Raw genomic sequence first — 15,498 nt, 5'->3', positions numbered from 1 at the left:
GGCCCCCTAGCCCCCAGCTCCATGGGCAGCGCTGCAGGTGGCTGCCCTTCGCGGCCAAGCCTGCTCACGCCTCTATGTGTGTCATGGAGAGCAGGACAGGGCAGGCAAAAAGACAATTTCCCCATGGGGATCAATAAAGTATCATCATGTCATATTCATTTATATGCATTACAATATAAGCACAGGCACCTGCCTCAATACACATAAGGGCCGTTGTGCTTTATACCTTGTTTATACCATGTTTATGCAGCGCTCTTTGCTGCCCTTACCAGATGCCATACTGAATGTAGGGTGTGTGCACACGCACGCACGCTCGCACGCTCGCACGCACGCTCGCACGCTCGCACGCACGCTCGCACGCACGCACGCACGCTCGCACGCACGCTCGCACGCACACTGTAGTACCCACAGGAAACCTACATGTCACAGGGAGAGGATGCATAGAGTGGATTCGAACCCCTGACCCTGGAGGTGGGGGCCACCTATTTGACTTCCCATTTGTTTAATTGGACTGTGAAACAACAGCCAAGGCACATTTACATAGAACTCTCTGCCTTCCCCCACCAAGGTCTCCATCTTCCTCCACCCAAGTCTTTGCCTTCCCCCACACAAGTCTCCATCTTCCCCCACACAAGTCTCCATCTTCCCCCACACAAGTCTCCATCTTCCCCCACCAAAGTCTCCATCTTCCTCCACCCAAGTCTCTGCCTCCCTCTTTACCACCCGATCCTCCACTGAAAACTGGTAGACTGGTAGAGTCAGGGGCAAAAAAATTACGAACTCAAGTAATGGCCTCATATTTACACAATTACAGCCATTGTTATGTCATTTGGAAGGAAACACGGTAGCTAAGACCCAACTTTTAGTCAAGGAATATCTGCATTAATCCTTTATTTATTTATTTGTTGTTTTTAAACCCAATTTACACTCTGTCAAATAGCAGATGAGTTAAAATTATTTGTTTTGAGGACCTCGGCACAGATAAGTGTTACAAAATGAAAGTGACATTCCCCCCCCCGCCTGTCTCATTTGTAGGTCATTATATTTCCGAGCCGTTGGCAAGCAAATTAGAATCCAGCACAGATTCATTTTACTTCCAAGATAGAGGGGCTTTAGCAAACAAGGCCTGCTTTCAGCGCGCGGTTACATGCAAATGAGAGTGACACTCCAGTTCTGGCAGAAGCGTCCCGCGCCGGGCCGCTGGCCGCCCGGAGAATGCATTTTTATTAATCGCGTTTAACAGCATAAAGAATCAACACGTGAATAATTCATGAGGCCCCTTGTTGACAAAAGCTTTCCGCCACCGTGGCGGGAGACGGAACGTGCTCATGCGCGGCGTGGCGGAGATGAACCGCGCCGACCCGCCGTAGCGCCAGAGCGGGCAGAAGTGTGCCGTGGGATGATATAACAGGTAAAGCAGGCGGAGAGACATCAGGTGTATGTGGCTAGAAGAGAGGAAGACAGGAGTCAATTAGGTCTGCCTCACACCTGTGATGGGGCCAGTCTCATTTCAACTTAACTAAAGAGCAAATGGAAAGAGCGTCAGGCCAATACTGCTGCGTGCCTCCGCCAGATGGGACAGGTCTAAAATAGCAACCAGGCAAAGGTGAAGAAAATTGCAAATCAGCGTATGACACTATGGAAATGTTTTCTGTAAAAAGCAGGAAGGCGAGTGCGGCTGCGGCGCCGCAGTGATGCTGATAAATTGTTATTGTGGCAGTCAAGAAGAGTGACGAGCGGGACGCGGTCAAACACGGCGTCAGATTAAAGCGGGAGCCGTACAGGCAGCCGGGCCTGATGGATTTTCCATAATTCATATCATATCGTGGATTCACGTCGTCACAGGAAGCAAACAAAGGACAGCTGGTGGCTGAGTGGCCCCACAGGTATGGCAAGCGCTGCGGAACGGGCCGGATGCGCCGACGTCCACGGATCTTAATGTGAGCTGCTTTGGTAAAAATCACTGTAATCTGTGGTGGGCACTTTAATGCATACGCACAGCAAATTAATCTTAATAATAGGTATATTTATGCCTGAATACCCTGCAAATAGGCACACTTATATTGTGACATTTCGGGAGCTCTGCTTCTGAAGTTCTCGTGAACTTTGTTCCCTTTCAGAATACCCCCATTCTCATAATTGCATATTTCACTGGATATGCAGTTTTAGAAATGACTGTGATTCCCGTAATTGGTATAATGGGTTTCTTAACAGTTCTCTGTACCGCAGATGGAGAGTGAGGCCCAAATCCTTCCAACCACGATGAGTGCTTTGGACAACGCATTCCGCTCTGTGGCCTTGGTCATGTTTCCAAACCCCGGTCTTTAGGTAGGTAATTAGCAAACCAGTATGACACAGTAAACATGTCACTACACACAGGCCTACAGTTATGCTTCAGCAAATAACAGACTGTTACGGGTTGGTCACTGTGTGGTCTAAGATCGGTTTACAGACCTTCTATGAGTGTATACATTTTAATTAAGGAGACGGACAGTATTTTAAAAAGGGACTGTGATATACAGTAGATTTTTCAAGAACAAAATAATATGAATGAGCAGATTGTAGTTATCTAAGCAGAATGGCACCCTTCAGATCGCAACGCAGTTACATGTATGCAGTGTGTGTGCATATGGATTTTACTTTATTGCTTTCAGTAGTGAGTAATGTTGATTAGCAACACACAGTACAAATATACACTTATTGTCTTTTTTTTACTCTATGGTGACACTGCAAGTCAGCATGTATTTTTCTGTCTAAGACCAGGATAATATTGTAGCATCAGTCGGATGGCTTCCACTAATTAGCATTAGCACTGCTAATGCTAAATGCCCCTTGTTGTGTTATTGTAAAGGCTTGTTGTGTTCCTGGTTGTTGTATGCATGTGCCCTTACCTGTGTCATGTATGAATCCTGTCCGGTCCTCGTGTGTCTCTAGCTATTGTGCAACTACCCACCGTGTGTGTACCTTACCATCTGGCGTCAGAACTCCCTGAGTTACTCGTTATGTGTGTCGGTTTAGTGACTTTTGTCTATGTTAGTCCTTTCAAGTGCAATAATAAAAGAGTTGCCTCGTGTAAAACAGTCTCGGTCGGTCTAGTCTCTGCTGCTGCGATGCCTGAGTCTGCCAAGCGCTACAATACCATTAAACTAACTAGATATTTTTGTAGAGCATAGTTCCTGTTTTAAAGGCGATACCGTGACTCAGAGGTGAGCACCCCCGCCTCACATCTCCAGTACTGGCGTTCAGCTCCTGCCCTCTGCTCTGTGCGTGAGGGATCTGTATGTTATTCCTGTGTTTGTGCGAGCTACCTCTCACAGTCCAGAAGAGGTGGGATCAGCTGGTGTCTCTAATGTGTGCAGGCCTGTCTCTCAGGAGGGGTGGGCCCAGGGCGAGCCAACTTATTTGGGGCCCCAGCTGAGGCCGACATAGACCGACATAGAGTGGGAATCACTGTGCCTGCTACTGTAATACAGATGCAACTATAACTAAGAATAATAACTCACCAATCGCTGAAAGTGTAAACTATCTCGACTTCCTAGCATGCTAGCTAGCGGCTAACAGAAACATGGCCAGGCAGGTTGTTAGCCTAGACTGTGTGATCACATGTCCAACACAGGGTCTAGGTTAACGGTATTTCCAGTGTATATTTGGCCAAAATCACATATTCAGGTGAAACATGATTGAATACCAGCAATGAATTCAAAATTTAATTATGTAATAAGTTGTTACTGTTTAGCCTATGATTATCTAGGGGAGTTTCCCCCTAGAGGGCGGGGCCTGGCGGCCTGAGGGCCTAAGGCTGTGTGCCCTGTGTCACACTGGAATCCCGCCCAAGGTGTCCACTGCCTAATACCCTGTGCTATGTGGGAAAACTCCATGCTGACTGTGACCCTGCCTTGCAGAATCGGTTATGGACGGATATTTCCCATTTCATGCCAGAGGATTTAACTGCAAATGAACATGTAACGGAATAGCGAGGCGCTTGTTGTGAGATGCACTCGTCGCCACGCAGCACAGAGGGCAGCCATTTGATCTTTAAAGTTTTCTGCTGAAGCTGTGCAACTTTGCAAGTAAAATGTCCACACTGATTAGCGAATGGCTTTGCTCTGACCTCTCTGCTGGTTCATCAGAGAAGTCCCAGCGGGCTTCCCCAGCGGCTGGCTGTGTTTATCATCCTCCTCTCTTCATGAGCAGTGCTGCGACCTACTGCTCGGCACCTCCAGTGATGCACTCCGCAGTCAGAATGCCCCACCCACCCCAAATTTTCCAAGTTCATTTTGCAAACGATTTCCTCCCGCTGTCAGACAGGCACCAAATATGAGAACAGCCTCCTTGAATGAACTGTAACTTTGCAGCTGAATGGGGACTACAGCAAAGTCACAGGAAAAGCAGCTTCTGATGCAGTTTGAAATGTGAACCAGGAGGTGGATTTTTACTGATGCGACTCGGGGAAACATTACCCACTGGCTGTCACACTCCCTCCCGAGCCGCGGCTGATGTACAACGTGCGGCATCGGCGTGTAGACTGCGTCCGTCAAATGCAGTGAGGGGTCGCATACCTGATCGGGGGGTGGGGCATTCACGGTGATACTGAGCCATGTAAGTTAGCGTTTCTGAACTAGTGGGTTGCGACCCATTTTCAGTGCATCATGGATTGGTGCTCTTACCGTTGTCTTGCTCCCTTCTTGGTTGACAACTTTAACTGCTGCCATGCGCCCCCGCCACACCCCCTACAACTATTGTGGGTCGCGACCAAAGACAAATGTGGATCCTGAGGTGAAGCCATTTGTGAAACTCTGGTGTAGGTGATCAGTGTCGTGTTTAGGCAGAATGTTTTGATGCAGCATCAATATTATAGTTCTGAATAGTTCCTGTAACTCAATGAGTAGGACCTTGCTCTACAAATGCAAAGGTTGTGGGTTAAAATCCAGGGAAGACACGCAAATTGTAACCCTTCCCTATACTGTAAGTTCTCTGTATAAGGATGTCAGATAAATTAATAAAACGTCCCAATTTGACAGGTACAGTGGATGTCTGGGAATCTGTCATGCAGGTCCTTCTTGCTGGCTAATACAGACGTGCTTGAGCATGCTGGGTCCTGCCAAAGCGTTGCTCCATTCATTCTTACAGCTGTCGTACAGCCATTTATGGCAGATTTATGGTTGCAATTATTGCACTGTAAATGACCAATGCAGCCTGGAACGCAATCCATCAACGTTGAGGAACAATGAATCCTGCTCCTCGCAAGACTCTCACCTCCTTGTAGTGGATCATAAAATATCCATTATTCTGTTCCACGTCATCTTGTAAAACTACAGGAGAATTGCCATTATGATTTTTATATTGTTATTGCTTGTGACCAGCCTATTTATTGTCTCTAACTGCCAGCTTTGAATATAAACACCATCCAGGTGCTTAGGAGCGTGTATTATGGGATTATTATGGGATTACCCAGGGCACTACTTTACAATAATGGGAAGGTCTGTAGATATTTGAGGCTGAAATCTCACAAAGCATGCTGGCATTTTCCACAAACCCCCCCCCACCCTCCCACACACACACACACACCATATTCCGGCTGATGGTGTGGAGCACTGGGACTCCAAGCCAGGTGTCCATTGTCTCCATCTTCATCTGCTGTTGCAGGGTGATGAAGGCCATTCCCTGTACACTATATATCCCTGTTAAATATTTACCATGCTATTTCTAAACTGATCAATACGCTGTTCTGCTTGGCTTGCCACGTGCGCTTTGTCGCTCGGTACACGCCGCGCGTCCGAACAGGAGAGGATCCACATTCGCTCCTCTCTGAGCTTAACGGCGGAATCGCACACAATCGTTCCCCTGCCGGTTTCTCCACGAGGCGGAGATGGAAAATGAAATAACTTGCACCTGTAGCCTGCCCCCTCTCCCGCCTCTCCCCCCCCGCCCTTCCCCATCCCTAGCTGAGGTGGGTGAAAGCCCGCTCTGGGCCTGGGAGTAGATCAGAACAGCGAGGCGCCGACCCACCTACGCAAACATCCGGTGCTGAACCTCGAGAAGACTGGCACCATGCCATACAGCCGACCTTCCTACACAGATCTTCCACATCTTCTCAGCTGTGCTCAGCTCTTGGATTCCTTCATACAGCACCAACTGACACTTCTATCTGTCTATTTCTCTCTCTATACTGTTTCTGGGTGCCTGCATTCTGTACCCTTTGGAAAATTTTGGGAGAATTTCACTTTGTCAGTGATTCCCAGTCTCTACTTGCATTACGTACCTTCATCGGGTTCCGAATCCGATCCCTGGCTGCCCTGAGAGCTCACAGAGCCCTGCTCTGGGCTCCGACCCTAAATTGTATTGCTGTTTCTCCCACCCCAGTGCCCATCCCCAGGTCTCACTCGAGGAAGCAGAACTGAAGATGTATCTCATAAAGTTTTTAACGATCGTGAGTTTCTGATGGACGGTCGGCGGTCCCCCGACAAAGAGAGCTTTCCAGAGGTGATTGCACGGGGTGCAATTCTCAACCATGCAGAAAGCGAGTGGCACTCCTCACAGATTATAAGGCCCGGGGTTCAGCGAACAAGAGGCTGTGATTTACAGAGCCATCTGGATCTCGGAGGGGCAGAGATGGGTGATTAAGTCCCAGGAGCCATGTGTGCTTTTCGGGGGGATTGAGGCCGGAACTCGCCTGACGCTTCCTAGAGGGAAGTAGCTGGAAGGATGCTGGCCAGGTGTGATGGCTCAAAGGGGAGATGTTCCACCAGGGTCCTCCTCCCGCCAGAGGAGGGGGTCTGATCTCCTCACTGGCAGCTCCTCTCCCTCGATTCCCCAGTAGCCTTTTAAGCTTCTGGCTTCATTTTCTGTGTGAATGCTTGGGTGGTTTATCCGCCCGCCTGCAGACACGTTTCGCGTGGTGCCTCGCAAGCTGTCCTTCGCCCGCATACACGCCCACGTACGTCGATACGTGACCCAGTGACACCTGCACTTGGATGACTTCACGCCTATTTCTGCAGCAGTTTCTGTCAGTTTTTACGTTCCGCGCACACGCACACACACATACACACACACACACACACACACGCATACACGGACACACGCAGACATCTGTATATCTGGTTCACATTTTTCCAGGCGATTTTCAGAACCGTTTATTAAGCTTCCTGTTATACGGAGGTGGGGGGAGGGGGGTGGGGGGACCATCTCATAGCTCTGGTGCTCTGAACTGTGAATAATTTGCTGGTTATTTCCAGCGTTCAAGGAGCTCACCGCACAAGAGAAAGACACCAGAAAAGTATCAAAGGAGGTTTTAAAATAATCCCTTTCATGTGAGCGAGATACAGCTGTTGATTATGCGGCCATTGTTAACAGATGACATCAGGTGCTTGATGCTGCATATAAAATGTGGGCCGGGATGCTAATGAAGTCATAGGAGATGTAAATGGCAGCGTGTTCGAGCTTTTCTTGAGTGCGTGCACTGGATTACCCATACTGCCCTGCTGTAACCCGCTGCCCGTTCACTGGGCCAGAGCGCGCTTGCAGAGCTGGGCAGGGGGCCGTAACGCGAGCAGATGGGGGGGGGGGGGTCTCCTGCTGGGGAAAGAGTCGCTGCGGTGAAGCGCTCTCGATTACACGGGGACCGGGACACAGGCAGATTGCCAGGAAGGGGGGGACTGTCAGATTTTATTATTTTTTCTGCGCTGTCCAGGGCTCACTGTCCAAAACAACCCCAAAAACATTCATCTTGTGCTGCTCTTGCGGAAAATGCAGGGCAAGAATTACTGTCTAAATGTAATGTTTCTAGCCAGAGGATTTCAGGGGACGTACATGGCCGTGCGAGCATTGCAGCTCTGCCAAGCGGGTGCGGGTGCACTAGGACCCTGGGGAATGCTCGAGTTGCCTCCTGCTGAGTTAAAGGCAACCAGCTGAACCTCGCCGGCTCTCTGCATTATGCATGCGGGGCGGTCGAGTGTCACGTCGCGTTTACCCCTGTCCCCTCAGCCAGGTGCCTGTGCGATGCACGTGTGGTGCCGGGTTGCTGAGGGGTGTTTCTTACTTTGCCGTGTTTCGCTGAAAGTGCGAGGGTAAGGAAGGTGTAGGAGGGGCCTAATGAGGCCTAATGCAGCCCACAGATCTTCAGCCTGTGTTTAATTATAGAAGGCGTCATGTGAAAAATGTTGGCATATAATTTTACATCGCTGACATATTACTCTTATATCAACCCACGTATCAACGTCGAACCAAGACCCCATTAAAAACCTATTGTTGACTAAAAAGTGCATGATGAGAGACATAAAGGCAGCATGACCCTTTTAAAAAGGGGTGATCTGAGGTCTGTCTTACAGGGGTTTCTGAAATGCCAGTGGACGCGTGAGTGGAAAACAAAAGTGGCAGCCATTAGCGTTAGCGTTAATGCTAGCGTGTCCCGAGACGCGGCTCGCATTCAAAAACTAGGAGAAGCCATCATGGTGAGAGATTCTCCCGGATGTTCTGAAGAATTCACAGGGACTCATCCTGGTAGAAAGCTCCTCCATCCAGCGGCGGCGGGTGAAGGTGGCGGAGTGCCGCCTTCAGGCTGGTTTGTGTGGTACCTCTTGCTCGCTTAACACAGGTTGGTTTGTGGGGTCTTTTCTGGGGGGAAAAAGCGACAAAGTTTTTCGTGAAGTCAGACCATCACTTGACAGGAAGCTGCTTGATCTTGGGTCTGTACCCCCCACCACCGTTTATGACCCACCCTCCCTAACGCTGGAATCGCTAATCGGAAGAATTCCTGTTGGGCTGCTTTGATTGTGGGCTGATGATGAAGGCCAGGAAAGGCAATACCCCCCCTCCCACCAGTCTGCCCTGCCACCCCCTCCCCGTCTGATCCTACTACCAGCACCCCCCGAAAGCCACTCGGTGGCGTGACATTCCTGGGCTGAGACTCGGCCCCTGATCCAGGTGGAGCCACTCACCTGCAGTCTGTTCGGCTCTTGGCGCGGTTTTCGCCTGCCGAGTATCGGGCAAACTGAGAGGACACCGGAAGCCCAAGCTGTGAGCAAATCACCGCTTTGTGCTTAGCAAGATTACATGCACAAAATCCCTGACTATCCCACTCCGGGCAAATCTGGCACCGGTGCCTCCAGCAGGGGTTAACCCCGGCCGTCAATCTGTGAATTTTGCCTTGGGCCACAGTGTCAGTAAGATGGATCTTGGCCCCGATCCTTGGTAGCTGCTCTGTGGCCTGTTATCTTCCAGTGCATGGAGGTCCACCTCCATACAGCTCAGACACGCTGATATCTTCATGTCTACCATGACAGCTCTTTTTTTTTCACTAGGAAATTCGTGGTTGAGGAGTAAATCATGACATAAATGCTTATTATGCCTAGTAATGTAAAATACAGCTTAACAGGATAAGGGTAGCCGGTGAACACCATAAATACTGTAAATATTCTGGAGATAGTATTATCAACTCTGTACCCATACATTAAAATGCTGAGATAGGCAAGATGAATTAAATAGGAGACAATCCATATTAGCCATGCACTCTGTAAATGGTAGAATGGTAATGTCCATTTTCATCATAATGGCATTTTGGTCAGAAGCATAATCTATGTATTTTGCTGGAAAAAAGAAAATACCGACAGTATTTACCTGTTTGTTACTAATTTATGAATGTTATATGGCTGACTACAGCCTTAAAAACCTACAGTAGAAACCCTTAATTGGCATTAATGGATGATTGTTTAGCACAATTAATTCTTTCACTGCAAGTGACTGATAATCAGTATGACAACATGAATGTCTGTCTGATTACTCCCATAAAACTTCCTATTTTTAGAGTCCAAGCTTAATGCAAACAAATATTCTAAGTGCAAATGAACCTCAAGGACTTTGGTGACTGGCTGGTATACGGATTTATCTCTCATTGTGTACTATACTGAACTTAATTAAATTTCTTTAGACAATTGTTTTTATTGTTGTACAACTTAAAAGATATCCCACCTTCAACAGTTGCTTAATTTACTGTTCAATGGCAGCGTGAAGGATTATTCTATTAGAATAACCCCATCCTAATATTGATTTGTTCTTAGTTTGAAATCATTATACAGTACACTAAAAATACATTGTTGTTTTCAGAATAAACAAACAACTTATTATTTGATTTCAATTTATAATGCTGGGCTGAGCTGTTAGATCAGAGATTCAGCCTCAGTTTTCAGTTGTTTTGAATGTTAAGCAACCAAAACTGATCCTGTTAGTGCTTTATTGTCACCTGAAATTAGGAACACTGTTAGTACTCAACTATAATATTGATCCAAATATGAAAGTATTTTAGCAGTTTAGTATACAGAGTACCTTAATGAAAATCAGGCTGAATACTGTTCTAGTTCATTCATGCACAAATTTAATAAAAGTATAATAAAAATATATCAGGGAGATGTAGGAAAACCTTAGTCCAGAGGCACCTTTTTCTCAGTTATCGACATTCTTAATACCTTATTAAAATGATCCTCAACTAATGTGATTCATATTTAATATGATTCGATTGCGAAATTCATTTAATCAAGAGTTGACACCCAAATAACAAGCTGCTGTCTAGTCAGCACAGTCTGGACCTTTCTGTCCGAGAACTCAACACAGGGTCCTGTGAATCTGCACTGAGTCTGAGTCCGTAATGGATGAATCCTTGGGAAAGCCTGTGAGCATGTTGATGTATCTGGTGAGAATTTATGGATGCTGTTTCCCTAAGTCAGTGCTGTGCAATCCATTTGTTTAAAGAAAGTTCTAGAAAGGTCATAGCTATATATCTCCTTGACATAAGCACACTCACGCTTTTTCATGGGAAAACACTAACCTGACTGTTGAATGTGTTGTCAGTGTCATGGCAAGAGTGTGTCAGGTTAATATTCTTACTAAATGCTAAACTCTAAAACTATTATTTTCAAAATGTAACTGTTTTCACATGTAATGCCCAAACAATATTCTTACAGGGGAAACGGTTTCAAATATTCACTTATATCTTTGCAGGTTATGGTGGTGACTATCTACAGCAGAACCACCAAAGATACTGAGGCACTGGATAAAATATCACGTCGACAGGGTATGTGAGCTGTATGAAAATAGGAAACACCTCTGGGCAACGCCAAACACAAAGGTTGCACTTCATCATTTTGTAAACCAACAGCAAGGTGACGGAGCAGCTGATCTCTGGCGGTCATTGACATTTCGGAGAGTGCCGGGTACGCGGTGAAGGATCTGCTGAGAGCTAATCGCTACTCTCGCTAAGAAGTGGGACAAAGTTGTGGATCAAACAAAGTCTAAAACTTGGTTACTAATGTCCAGATGGATATGATGTCATCATCCATCTTTTCTAATTATCTAAGGAAATATTCAATAAGAAAGAAAATTCTGATGACGACGAGAAGGTAACGCATCCTTTGAATCCTTGAAGTTACTGCCATTGTCATTTGGAAACACGGGTTCCTGTGAGAATTTCCTTACTCCTTTGTGCACTCACGGTCATTAATTCCCCACTACTAGGAGTTGGAGGTGTATACTTGGGAAGCAGGGGGGCTTGTAGGGGTTTCAGTGTGGTATGAACACATGTTCGCTGGTGACCTTTATATCCGCTTCATCAGTTGGCAGCACAGGTGCACTGGTCAGGAAGGTCTCTCAGAGTTTAACTTAAACTGCCACTGTGGATATGTTCTCAAACACTGAGTGCAGGGCAGTTGCTCATGCCACCCTGTGATCCATGTAGTAGCTTCGAAACGTCCTGATTGGTGTTAGGAGCATCTGCTAAGTCAGTGGGCATCACTATCAACTCCTATTGGCCTTGAGGAAACCAGGGCAGATGATGGATGCCTGTCCATGTCTAATTTGTATTTCTCCTCAAGTTCCATTTTCCTCCATAAAACAGTGATGGATTTTGTTAGTCTATTCAAAAATAGACAAAGCAATATATTTTTGGAGATAAGGGCCACAGGACCGACTGGGAAAAATTGGAAACTTTATCAGTTTCTCGTAGTATTTGTTGGAAGTCTGATGGATACTCAAGTCCATTATCTCAAGGCTTGTATGTTAGCAGAGTGTGCTGTGTAGGCTATTATTGGCTTTTGTTGGGTACACATGGACTGGGATAACAATGTGATTTATGAACTGCTGGAAATAAAATATCTATAGTGCCATTTAGGCGAGACTGATAAATTGGAAAGCCCAAGAAATACATGGCTTGGAAATTAAAGTCATTAGGTGAAAATGCTAAGGTGGGGAGGGCTGAGGGGGTGGGACACTGATGGTCTTAAATTATGATATCGCTCCATTGGCTTTGTGATGCAAATCCCTCTGAGAACCTGATGTAAAGTACCAGACAAAAGTCTGGATAAGCCAAGTTTCCTACAAAGGCGAGAGAGAGAAAATGCCACATCACATGATCTGGCCACCTGACCTAAACACTGTAGAAATGGTAAATAAACAGCAGCCTCACACAGCTACCTAACCAGCCTCATTAATAGGTGCATATGAGTTAATTTGTTCACTCATTAGTAACTTCCTAAAGTTCATCCCGCCCGCATCCAGACCTCCGTTGCCTCTGATCTCCAGAAAACCCCGAGAGCCCAATTAACAGCCGAGAAGGAGCAGGAAGTGAAGGTGCTTCCTGGACTCAGTTGATGGAGACGCACAAGCATAAGTGTCCTCAGAGCAGCTCTTTGTCTCCCAGGCAGCGGATGTGCTGTCCTGCCTTTATTGTCACACTGCTCCTTCCAGACGGCGGACGTCTTTGATAAAGATTTTCCGAGCTTGTTTCGGTTTGTTTTTTCAAGCCCTCTAGGTTTTACTGTTGGATTAATAAATATCTACCAGCAGATACTTACACCCCCAGGATGTATAAGAGCAGGTAACTGTGGAGTCAACGTGCCTGAAGAACCCCTTCATATTGATGAAGATGATGATAGGCGTACTGTCATTGTTTCAGACTTATGCATGTATGCACTGTTCCCAGCCATGAAATATTGATGCAAACTCCCTTCTCGCTAATAACGGATCACTGTAAACAACAAGGACTGTGACACGAATATGGTGCCAGAGTGACAGGTCACAGAACGCGTCGAGAGGCAGCAGGTATCGGATGGTGACAGGATTCTGTTCAGCTGTCCTCGGAAATATGTATAAAAAGTGTCAAGGTGCAGGTTTTGTGGGCAGATGCCGTCGCCGGGGATTCTGCTACGTTTGGGTGACGCGGGGACAGTAACCAGGCAGCTGGGAGAAGGTGGCATTCCCCCGGTTCTCACGTCACCTCAAGTAGCGGTGTGGGAGGTGCTCCAGGTGATGTCAGACTGTGTCTGCTCAACGAAACTAACCCCCCCCCCCCAATGTAAACCCCATGGACTAATATAGAGCCATTGACAGAAGCCAAGCTGTGCTGAACACGCTGCACCCAGCGGAGGCGCCTGATTGGTAATGATTGTCCTCGCCGCCTGTCAGACCATAATCCTCCCTGTGAAGTCCAGTCTTTGCCGTTCCCACAGAGTTCTCCTATGCTTCAGCATAGCACTTCATTAGGGACAGCAACACGGATCAATTGTTCTTGATGAGAAAGACTGATATTTCATTTACATTCCTTTCAGCATAATTAATGTATGTAATTAAGATTTCCATTATAAGGCAGCAGATGTTGTTGGTGGCTTTACTGATAATGGACTTAGCTCTGGCTGTGTTGATTAAACTTGGTCAGTTAGCCAGTCAGCTGGTAAGCTCGCAGTTGCGGACGGCCCGTGTGGGTGCGTCGCTGCCTTTTCACAGTGAGATCTCCGTTTGGGGCTGGACCGGGCTCCTCTATTCTCACCCTTATCGGGGAATCGATACGCAACAACAGCAACAACAGAAGCAGCAATAGATGCGATGTACCCCAGAATAAAGGACTTCATCCGCTGCGATGTTGCTCTAGCTGGTCTGTTGTAACAATTCCTTTTTTATTCCTGTGAATTTCAGGTTATTTGCCAAGATATATGGGAAAGTTAATGGGTCTGTAATGGATCCCCCACTGGGCGATTTGCCTGGGTGGAGGTCCCTGTTTTCTATTTGCACTATTGTTTTTTTCTTTTATTACTGGGTGTCCAAACTATTATTAATCGATCCTTTACTTCAGAAAAAAAACCACTGCATTTGTCTTTTCAATTGCACAGCAATATATTTCCGGGAAAGCCTATGGAATTTAAAAATAACGACCTACTCTTTTAATTTGCTGTCACACGATTTAATCGAATTTAAGCACGCAGATGACCCGTTAGTATCATGAACTGTTTCATTGGCATTTTGTTTGATTATTTAAAGGAAAATAAAGATAGCCCAAGGGCTAGGAAAGGTAAAGCTAAGGCATTACAGTGTGGTGAAATTATGTCACAGAAATGCGAGCTGAATGTACGTATTTCAATGACCTTTCGTAATTAAATGCTGAGAAACTTTTAATGGGTTTACACTGCAGACGACATTTTCCCCTCTCCGTCCTGACATTAAGAAGACAAAGGCTCCTCCAGGCCCAGAACTGAACTGATCATCAAGACTTTGCCTCCCTGCTGTGATCCTCCCATTTTCCCAGAATCCTCTGCACTTGCATGTTGCTGTTCATTCCTAGGCGTCCCCACTTAATGCAATTAACAATCATTACAAATCGTGTGAGTCTGTAGTTTGTGATGTAGATAGATCACAGGTTCCAGGAGTGATCCTGGGAGAAGATTTATGGGGGCTAATTGGTCAGTGACTCCTAAGCAGACACTGAATAATGCCAAACAACTGGAAAACACAGATCTGTGCGAATTTGACATCCTAATTATCCATTTGCTGTGGGATTGAGAGCAAGCAGCACTGTGTAATTCACAGGTTAGTATCTGCATGGGCCAAAATGTGACCCTATATTACAGTTAATACGTACATGGTAGACTGGAGGAAGTGGCTCTGGCTAACAAGTGGCCCTGTATTACAGTTTGGATGAAGGGGCTCCAGGTAATTGGCTAGACCTAAACATAACAGGACTAATTCTGGTGATGGTTAGAAGAACTAGTTAAGGTTGTATGTGAGGCAACAGGCGCTGCAAGCTTGGACTTACCAGGGAGAGTTTCCAGCACGAATGCCTGGGATGTGACTCAGAATCTCAAGTAGGTAACAGATGGTTGGTTCTCCTGCTTCTTCTCCTTGCACACATGCTGCGTTTTGTTTAAAAAGCTCCTTTGTGGGATCGTGTCTGTAGAACTGGCAACTAGACTACGCCAGCATCCATCACAGCTTCCACCTTGATGGGATGCATTCAGGATGACAAGGTCACTAATGGCCAAAAAAATGACCCCCCCCCCACCCTGCAGGTCTGCTTCGCCATTGCTGTGAGCTACACAAACAAACATTCACCACCTGTTTGACTTACATTTGCTTCTGTTTACATCCCTAATGCGTAAAGCACCATAACGCATAAAACACCTTTCGATAGTAAGGTTCAGTAAATTTCTCCTGTTGGCGTAATCCCAGTGATATCTAGTGAGC

General features: G+C 46.5%; 1 long non-coding RNA gene across 1 annotated transcript; it reads left to right on the top strand.

The window, feature by feature from the left end:
* Positions 1-619: 619 nt before the first annotated feature.
* Positions 620-11,389, top strand: LOC111841414 (uncharacterized). Its single transcript, XR_002837662.2, has 2 exons — positions 620-2,328; positions 10,993-11,389. It is a non-coding gene; the product is annotated as an uncharacterized lncRNA (long non-coding RNA).
* The last annotated feature ends 4,109 nt before the right edge of the window (positions 11,390-15,498 follow it).

This window comes from Paramormyrops kingsleyae, chromosome 17 (assembly GCF_048594095.1).
Source record: "Paramormyrops kingsleyae isolate MSU_618 chromosome 17, PKINGS_0.4, whole genome shotgun sequence".
Classification (NCBI taxonomy): domain Eukaryota; kingdom Metazoa; phylum Chordata; class Actinopteri; order Osteoglossiformes; family Mormyridae; genus Paramormyrops; species Paramormyrops kingsleyae.
Note: the sequence above shows the minus strand (reverse complement) of the source record. Positions and strands in the feature narration are given on the sequence as shown.